General features: G+C 40.2%; 1 pseudogene; it reads right to left on the bottom strand.

Annotated features, from left to right (window-relative positions):
- Window positions 1–974: 974 nt before the first annotated feature.
- On the bottom strand, window positions 975–5,586 carry LOC145800417 (uncharacterized; annotated as a pseudogene).
- Window positions 5,587–6,974: the final 1,388 nt, after the last annotated feature.

Raw genomic sequence — 6,974 nt, 5'->3', positions numbered from 1 at the left:
CCAATGACTCCCAAACCAGATGGTTTTAGGGCACTAGGTGTAGAGACACCCCTATGGGCTTAATAACTCGAGTTAAAGAGGCTACGAACCCAAATAAGTTTTTTTTTTTTTTTTTAGAGAATCTTGGCTACTCATTTATTCTTTTTTGCAACCTTAGCCATTATCAATGATGTACACTAGGGATTATAATAAAGAGGTCACCACTATGATAGTGTGTTCATGTGAATTAAGGCATACTCATGACAAGTGTACTAATACCACAAACACAAACAACTATCCTAGTGCAAACATCACATGTGAGTATTTACCCAATAAACCCTTTTCATACAAGCCCACTATGTTCCCCAATTAACATATGCTCATATCATTACCATATTGGCACAAAGTAAACATTAAGTGAAATGATGCAATCAAGTGCAGCAAGTACAAACATGAATGATTATTACAAATACCCTCACCCCCCCGCTGGAATATAACATTGTCCTCAATGTAAGCAATGATACAATAGATAGAAAAATGAGAGAAAGGATCTTACCAGATAGCGTGGGGGCACATCCAGTGAGGCAAGGACACCCAAACACACACTTTGAATTTTTTGTTTTTTTTTGAAATAGTATAAAAGAAAAAGAAAAAGAAAATAAAACAAAACAAAATGAATAAGGAAAGAAAATAAAGGAAATATACAGAAATCACTGATGTGGATTTGGCGGTGGTGGGAAATGCTGCTCAAATAGGGCATGCATCAGTGTCTGAGTCTCGAACGCCTCATCATGAACCCTAGTGCCATGCTGATCAAACCGCCGATCAAACTGATCAAATCGCTGATCAAACTGATCAAATTGCTGCCCATTCGAATCCCGATATGCATAGAAATTAGTTTACAGAGAGGCAACTGACTGCTGATACCGATCAAATGCTGCCCGTGAATAATCCTGATAAGCCTGGTAGTCGGTCCGGAGATTAACTATAGATTGCTAAATGGCGGCTTGATTATCCAAAAGAGCCGAATATTGCGCCCTCGTCATACGGAATGGCGGTGGCACTGGCGCTGGTGCGGCGGCGGGCTCGACTGGAGCATCATTAGGATTGGTCGGGGCTTCGGGGAGGACTAGTGGAGGTGGTAGGCGAGCAGTGGTTTGACGCCATTGGGTTTTAGCATAAAATGTGGGCGGCGGAAGCTGAACCTCATTGGCTTGAAGTAGGTATGTCGCTTGGTCTTTTATGAGCGCAGTAATGAGATTGGCAAAAGGGAGGGCCCATGTAGAACTACCCCGGGTATTGCGTATTTTGACTTCATTAAAGACTCGATGCATCTGGTTGCAGATCAAAGTAGGGATGTCCACCCAAAATCCGAAGTCGAATCGATGCAAGGCACAGAGGAAGTCCCCTCGCCGCTCTTGCTTGTGGCCAAGAGGAATGACATTCTTTTTCAGTACCACATCAAGGAAGAGAAGGCGGCGTGGTAAATTAGCCCACCGGATACTAGTCCTATTGTCATCATCCTCCCGTCCCTCATAAAATTCGGTCACCAATTCTGGGACAGTAAGTTCTCGAGTGAATACCAGGAACTGTTCGGCACTAATAGGGTTCATGGAACAGTGGAGGACCTCGCCAATTGAAGATGGAGTGACTACTAACTCCACTTCGTCAACAAGGGAGCAAAGAGCTCCCAGGGCCTCGTCGCTGATGTACATATGTTGATAGAAGAGTCGCACAATGCGCGGGTATGCTGGTTCGGTGACGGTGCAGATGCCTAGGAGGCCCCGGTCTTCAAGTTGTTGAATGCTCCACACAGTGGTTTGATGACGACGAAAGAAGTCCACATCAAAGGATGTGTCACATGCAACTGGTTTGGTGGCCCAAGCATCGGTTGGCACATCCCTAAATGCAATGTTGGCATTGCGAGGCCATTTGGGTGCTCGGCAGGATGATGAAGACATATCTGCAGAAAATAATTCAACCACCACGACCAAAAATGTGGAACCATTATATCAGCACTCATCAAAAATAGCATGTATGCATACATCACTCAAAACCGCATCATCCTCACACCATCGAATTGATTGGTATTTATTTATTTACAAACACACAGTGTAACTACAAAGATGAAATAAATAAGAAAATTAAATTAAATTAAACAATCTAAGTTGGTAGAAGAGAAGAAAATAAACTATAATAAAATAAACATTCAAAAAATAAAATAAAATAAAAACTAAACTACTTAACAATTAAATGAACAATTACATCATAGAATAACAATGAAAATAAAATCACTAACTAAACAAATAGAATAAAAATAAAAATAACAACAATCCGCTAACTAATTAAACTAATAAGAATTACTAATGAAACAATTTAAACTAAACAAATATAGCAAATAAAAATAAGCTAAAGTATTATTATTATTAACACCCTTATGTATGAGGGTTTTTTTTTTTTTTTTTTTTTTTTTTTTTTTTTTTTTGACATGGACTGCACGTGCGTCGAATTGGGCCGCATGTGCGGCTCTCATCTTCTTCCAACGTAGATTTTTTTTTTTTTAAAAGATGAACAAACTAAATAAACATGGCTAAATTAGTATACTACAACTAAATAAACACAAATAAAATAAAATAACAGAAAAAAATAAACAACTAAAGAAATAAGTAAATCACCTATGAACAAACATGGCTAAGCAGTATAAGAATCCTTTTTTTTTTATTTTTTTTTATTTTTTTATTTTTTAAACTTGACCAAGTACAATTTTTTTAATATATTTTATTATTATTATTATTATTATTTATTTAAACTTGACCAAGTACATATTTTTATATATTTATTTTATTATTTATTTATTTATTTATTTTTTTAAATTAACCAAGTACAACACACACACACACACACACACACACACACACATATATATATATATATATATATAAATTTTAAAAGATTAAAGAAAAAAAAATTAAAAACCAAGTACAACCCAAATCATGCTAAACCATTTCTACCTTCATTTGACATCCGAAATAAATATAGTACTTTAGAAAATATCAGAATGCCTAACAAGGGTATAATCTTCATGTGAAAAAACACGGGTACTACTTTTCTCTCTAACTGTGTTTGTAACTTTCCCTATTCTCCAACAGGGTGACAGACTAGGTTGATTCAGTATCCAGAATCGAGGCGCATAAAGCTACTTCAACCTATGGGGCTGCCATACAGAGTTCAAGCCGGGATAGTTTTGAAGCAATCTCCCACCCCTGGGTATTTAAACCAGACTCTAGTCTCGGAAATCCCAAACCTTTGTGTTCTAGGCTTTGCCATTCGAACTCTAGTTTCCACCGTTTCAGTTAGTCTCCTAGGAACTCACTACAAACACGATTAGGTGGCTATACCAGACCGTCAGATGTCGTTCGGGCATGACTAACACCAAAGGATTTACACCTTTAGAGGATTTAAAGTCTCCTAGACGCAAATAAAGCACAACAAGCAAAGAAAAACAGAATAGAATAGAAGGGAAAGAAAATAGACAAAGAAATCAATCTATCAATCATAGTAAAATGGATCCATCAAAGCAATGGACTCAATCATATCCCCATTCCCAATTCCCTCTATATATGGCTTCAGTCTTTGGCCATTCACTTTGATGGTGTGGCCAGTCTTTGGATCTTGCACCTCAACGGCGCCATGAATAAATGCCTCAACAACCACAAAGGGGCCATCTCATCTTGATCTTAGCTTACCCGGAAAGAGTCTCAATTTTGAATTAAAAAGCCACACTTTTTGGCCGGGTTCAAAGGATTTTCTATTAATGTGCTTGTTATGGAATTCTTTAGTCCGAGCTTTAAAAACTCTCGAACTATCATAAGCATCATTCCGGATTTCCTCCAACTCATTGAGTTGCAATTTTCGGTTGAGCCCAGCCGCGGCCATATCGAAGTTAAACTTCTTTATGGCCCACAATGCTCGATGCTCAAGTTCAACCGGAAGATGGCAAGCTTTGCCAAACACCGCCCTATATGGTGACATCCCAATGGTGTCTTATAAGCAGTGCGGTAGGCCCATAATGCATTAATCAATCGTTGTGACCAATCTTTCCTATCTGGCCTCACCATTTTCTCTATTATATGCTTTATCTCTCTATTTGAGACTTCTATTTGGCCACTAGTTTGAGGATGGCAAGGAGTGCCAACTTTATGAGTGATAGAGTATTTCTTGACTACCGACTCAAAGAACCGGTTACAAAAATGCGTACCCTGATCACTTATTATGGCTCTAGGAAACCCAAAACGACTAAAGATGTTTTCATGCAAGAATTTGATTACAACTGTATGATCGTTTGTTCAGGTAGCTATCGCCTCCACCCACTTTAGACACATAATCAACTACCAAGAGAATATACTCAAACCCGAATGACGACGGGAAAGGTCCCATAAAATCAATCCCCCAAAAATCAAATATCTTTACCACAAGAATAGGGGACATTGGCATCATGTCACGCCGAGATATCGAACCCATTTGCTGACAGCGCAACCAAGTTCTACAAAATTGATGGGCATCTTTAAAAATTGTGGGTCAATTAAACCCGCTCTGTAAAATCTTGGTGGCCGTTTTATGCCTACTAAAATGACCGCCACATGCAGAAGAATGACAAAATGTAAGAATGCTATGCACCTTACTCTCCGGCACACATCGTCGGATCACTTGGTCGGAGCAATATTTAAACAACTCCGGATCCTCCCAAAAGTAATACCTGACCTGCGAAAAGAATCGGTCTTTGTCTTGCTTAGACCAATTTTGTGGAATTTGCCCAATGGCCAAGTAATTCACAATATGTGCAAACCACGGGGGGCTCGCTTGTAACAGCTCAAAGAGTTGTTCGTCTGGAAACGAATCATGCAAAATAAGAAGGTCACTAGTATACTCAACGAGGATTTGGGAGAGGTGATCCGCCACCACATTCTCAGATCCTTTCTTATCTCAGATCTCTAGGTCAAATTCCTGAAGCAACAAAATCCATCTAATTAACCTAGGTTTGGTCTTTTTCTTTGATAGTAAATACCGCAAAGCGGCATGATCAGTGAAGACTATGACCTTGGAACCTAGGAGATAGGACCAGAATTTATCTAAGGCAAAGACCGCAGCTAGCAACTCTTTCTCGGTGGTAGTATAGTTCAATTGTGCATCCGAGAGAGTGCGACTAGCATAGTATATAACAAATGGTGCCTTATTGACCCTTTGGCCCAACATAGTCTCGACAGCATAATCAGAGGCATCACACATGATTTCAAAGGGGAGTGACCAATATGGCGATTTCATGATTGGGGCGGTGGTCAGGGCCATTCTCAGTGTTTCAAATGCCTTCAAGCATGCCTCATCAAAGATAAAAGGTGCGTCCTTAACCAGTAAACTACACAAAGGACGTGATATTTTACTAAAGTCTTTGATGAACCTACGATAAAAACCTACATGCTGTAAGAAAGACCTAATTTGAAGCACGGAATTGGGTAGAGGAAGGCCTGCAATGAGGCCAACCTTAGCCTTGTCTACCTCTATACCTCGAGAGGACACAATGTGTCCCAACATTATACCCTCTCGAACCATAAAATGGCTCCTTTCCCAACTCAAGATTAGGTTTGCCTCAGTACATCGTTCCAACACTCTAGTCAAGTTCCTAAGGCATTCCTCAAAAGACGGTCGAAACACCGAAAAATCATCCATGAAAATCTCTAAGAATTTCTCCACCATATCGGAGAAAATGGCCATCATACACCGTTGAAAAGTCGCCGGTACATTACATAGCCCAAAGGGCATATGCCTATAAGCAAAAGTGCCTACGCCTATAAGCAAAAGTGCCAAAAGGGCATGTGAATGTGGTCTTTTCCTAGTCAGCAGGGTACACCGGGACTTGATTATACCCCGAACAGTCATCAAGAAAACAGTAGAAACCCTGCCTCGCTAACCGCTCTAGGATCTGGTCAATGAAAGGTAAGAGAAAATGATCCTTCTTAGTCGAGGCATTCAGTCTCCTATAATCAATGCACACTTGCCACCCAGTAGTGGTTCATGTGGGGACTAACTCTCCTCTCTCATTCTCAACAACAGTGATGCCCGATTTCTTGGGCACCACTTGTGTGGGACTCACCCACTTGCTATCCGAAATGGGGTATATAATACCCGCATCCAACAATTTCAATATCTCCCTTTTCACCACCTTGTTCATATTAGGATTAAGTCTCCGTTGTATTTCACGAGAAGGTTTGGTGTCCTCCTCTAGGTGTATATAATGCATGCACACGGAGGGATACATCATTTTCAAATCAGCCACTGACCACCCTATAGCACTCTGATGTGCCACGAGAACACTCATTAACTGATTTTCCTGCTCTGCAGTCAAGTCAGATGCAATGATGACTGGTAAAGTATCCTGAAGCCCTAAAAATGCATACTTGAGTGTGGCCGGGAGTGGCTTCAACTCAAGTGTAGGTGGTGTGACCAAAGATGGTATGACGGGCTCTCTTGACAAAGGAGGAAGTGACTCAAACTGGGCTTTCCACGAAGGAAAATCCGGTGTAGAAGAAGCATTAAGTAAGGCATTCACCTCCTCAACCGATCCATTAATATCAAAATTTTCAAACCCAAAATGAGCTAGACAAGCCTCTAGAGGGTCCTCTACAAGAATGGAGGGCAAAGCCTCCTCCACAATCTCATCCACAACATCCACTAATAAGCATTCCTCTCTCTCACGAGGTTGTTGGGATGCTTGGAAAACATTAAGTTTCACTTGCATGTTACCAAATGAAACTTCCATAACCCCAGTCCGACAATTAATGCATGCATTGGTCGTAGCCAAGAAAGGTCAACCTAAGATCACTGAGATTTGTTTCCTAGAACTAGCTACCGGTTCCATATCTAAAACCAAAAAGTCAATAGGAAAGTAAAACCTATCGACCTTCGCTAGCACATCCTAAATCATGCCACGTGTCACTTTG

This window comes from Camellia sinensis, chromosome 10 (assembly GCF_055761805.1).
Source record: "Camellia sinensis isolate YWXY chromosome 10, ASM5576180v1, whole genome shotgun sequence".
Taxonomy (NCBI): Eukaryota; Viridiplantae; Streptophyta; class Magnoliopsida; order Ericales; family Theaceae; genus Camellia; species Camellia sinensis.
The sequence above is the reverse complement of the archived record's forward strand: the minus strand, read 5'-3'. Positions and strand labels throughout refer to the sequence as shown.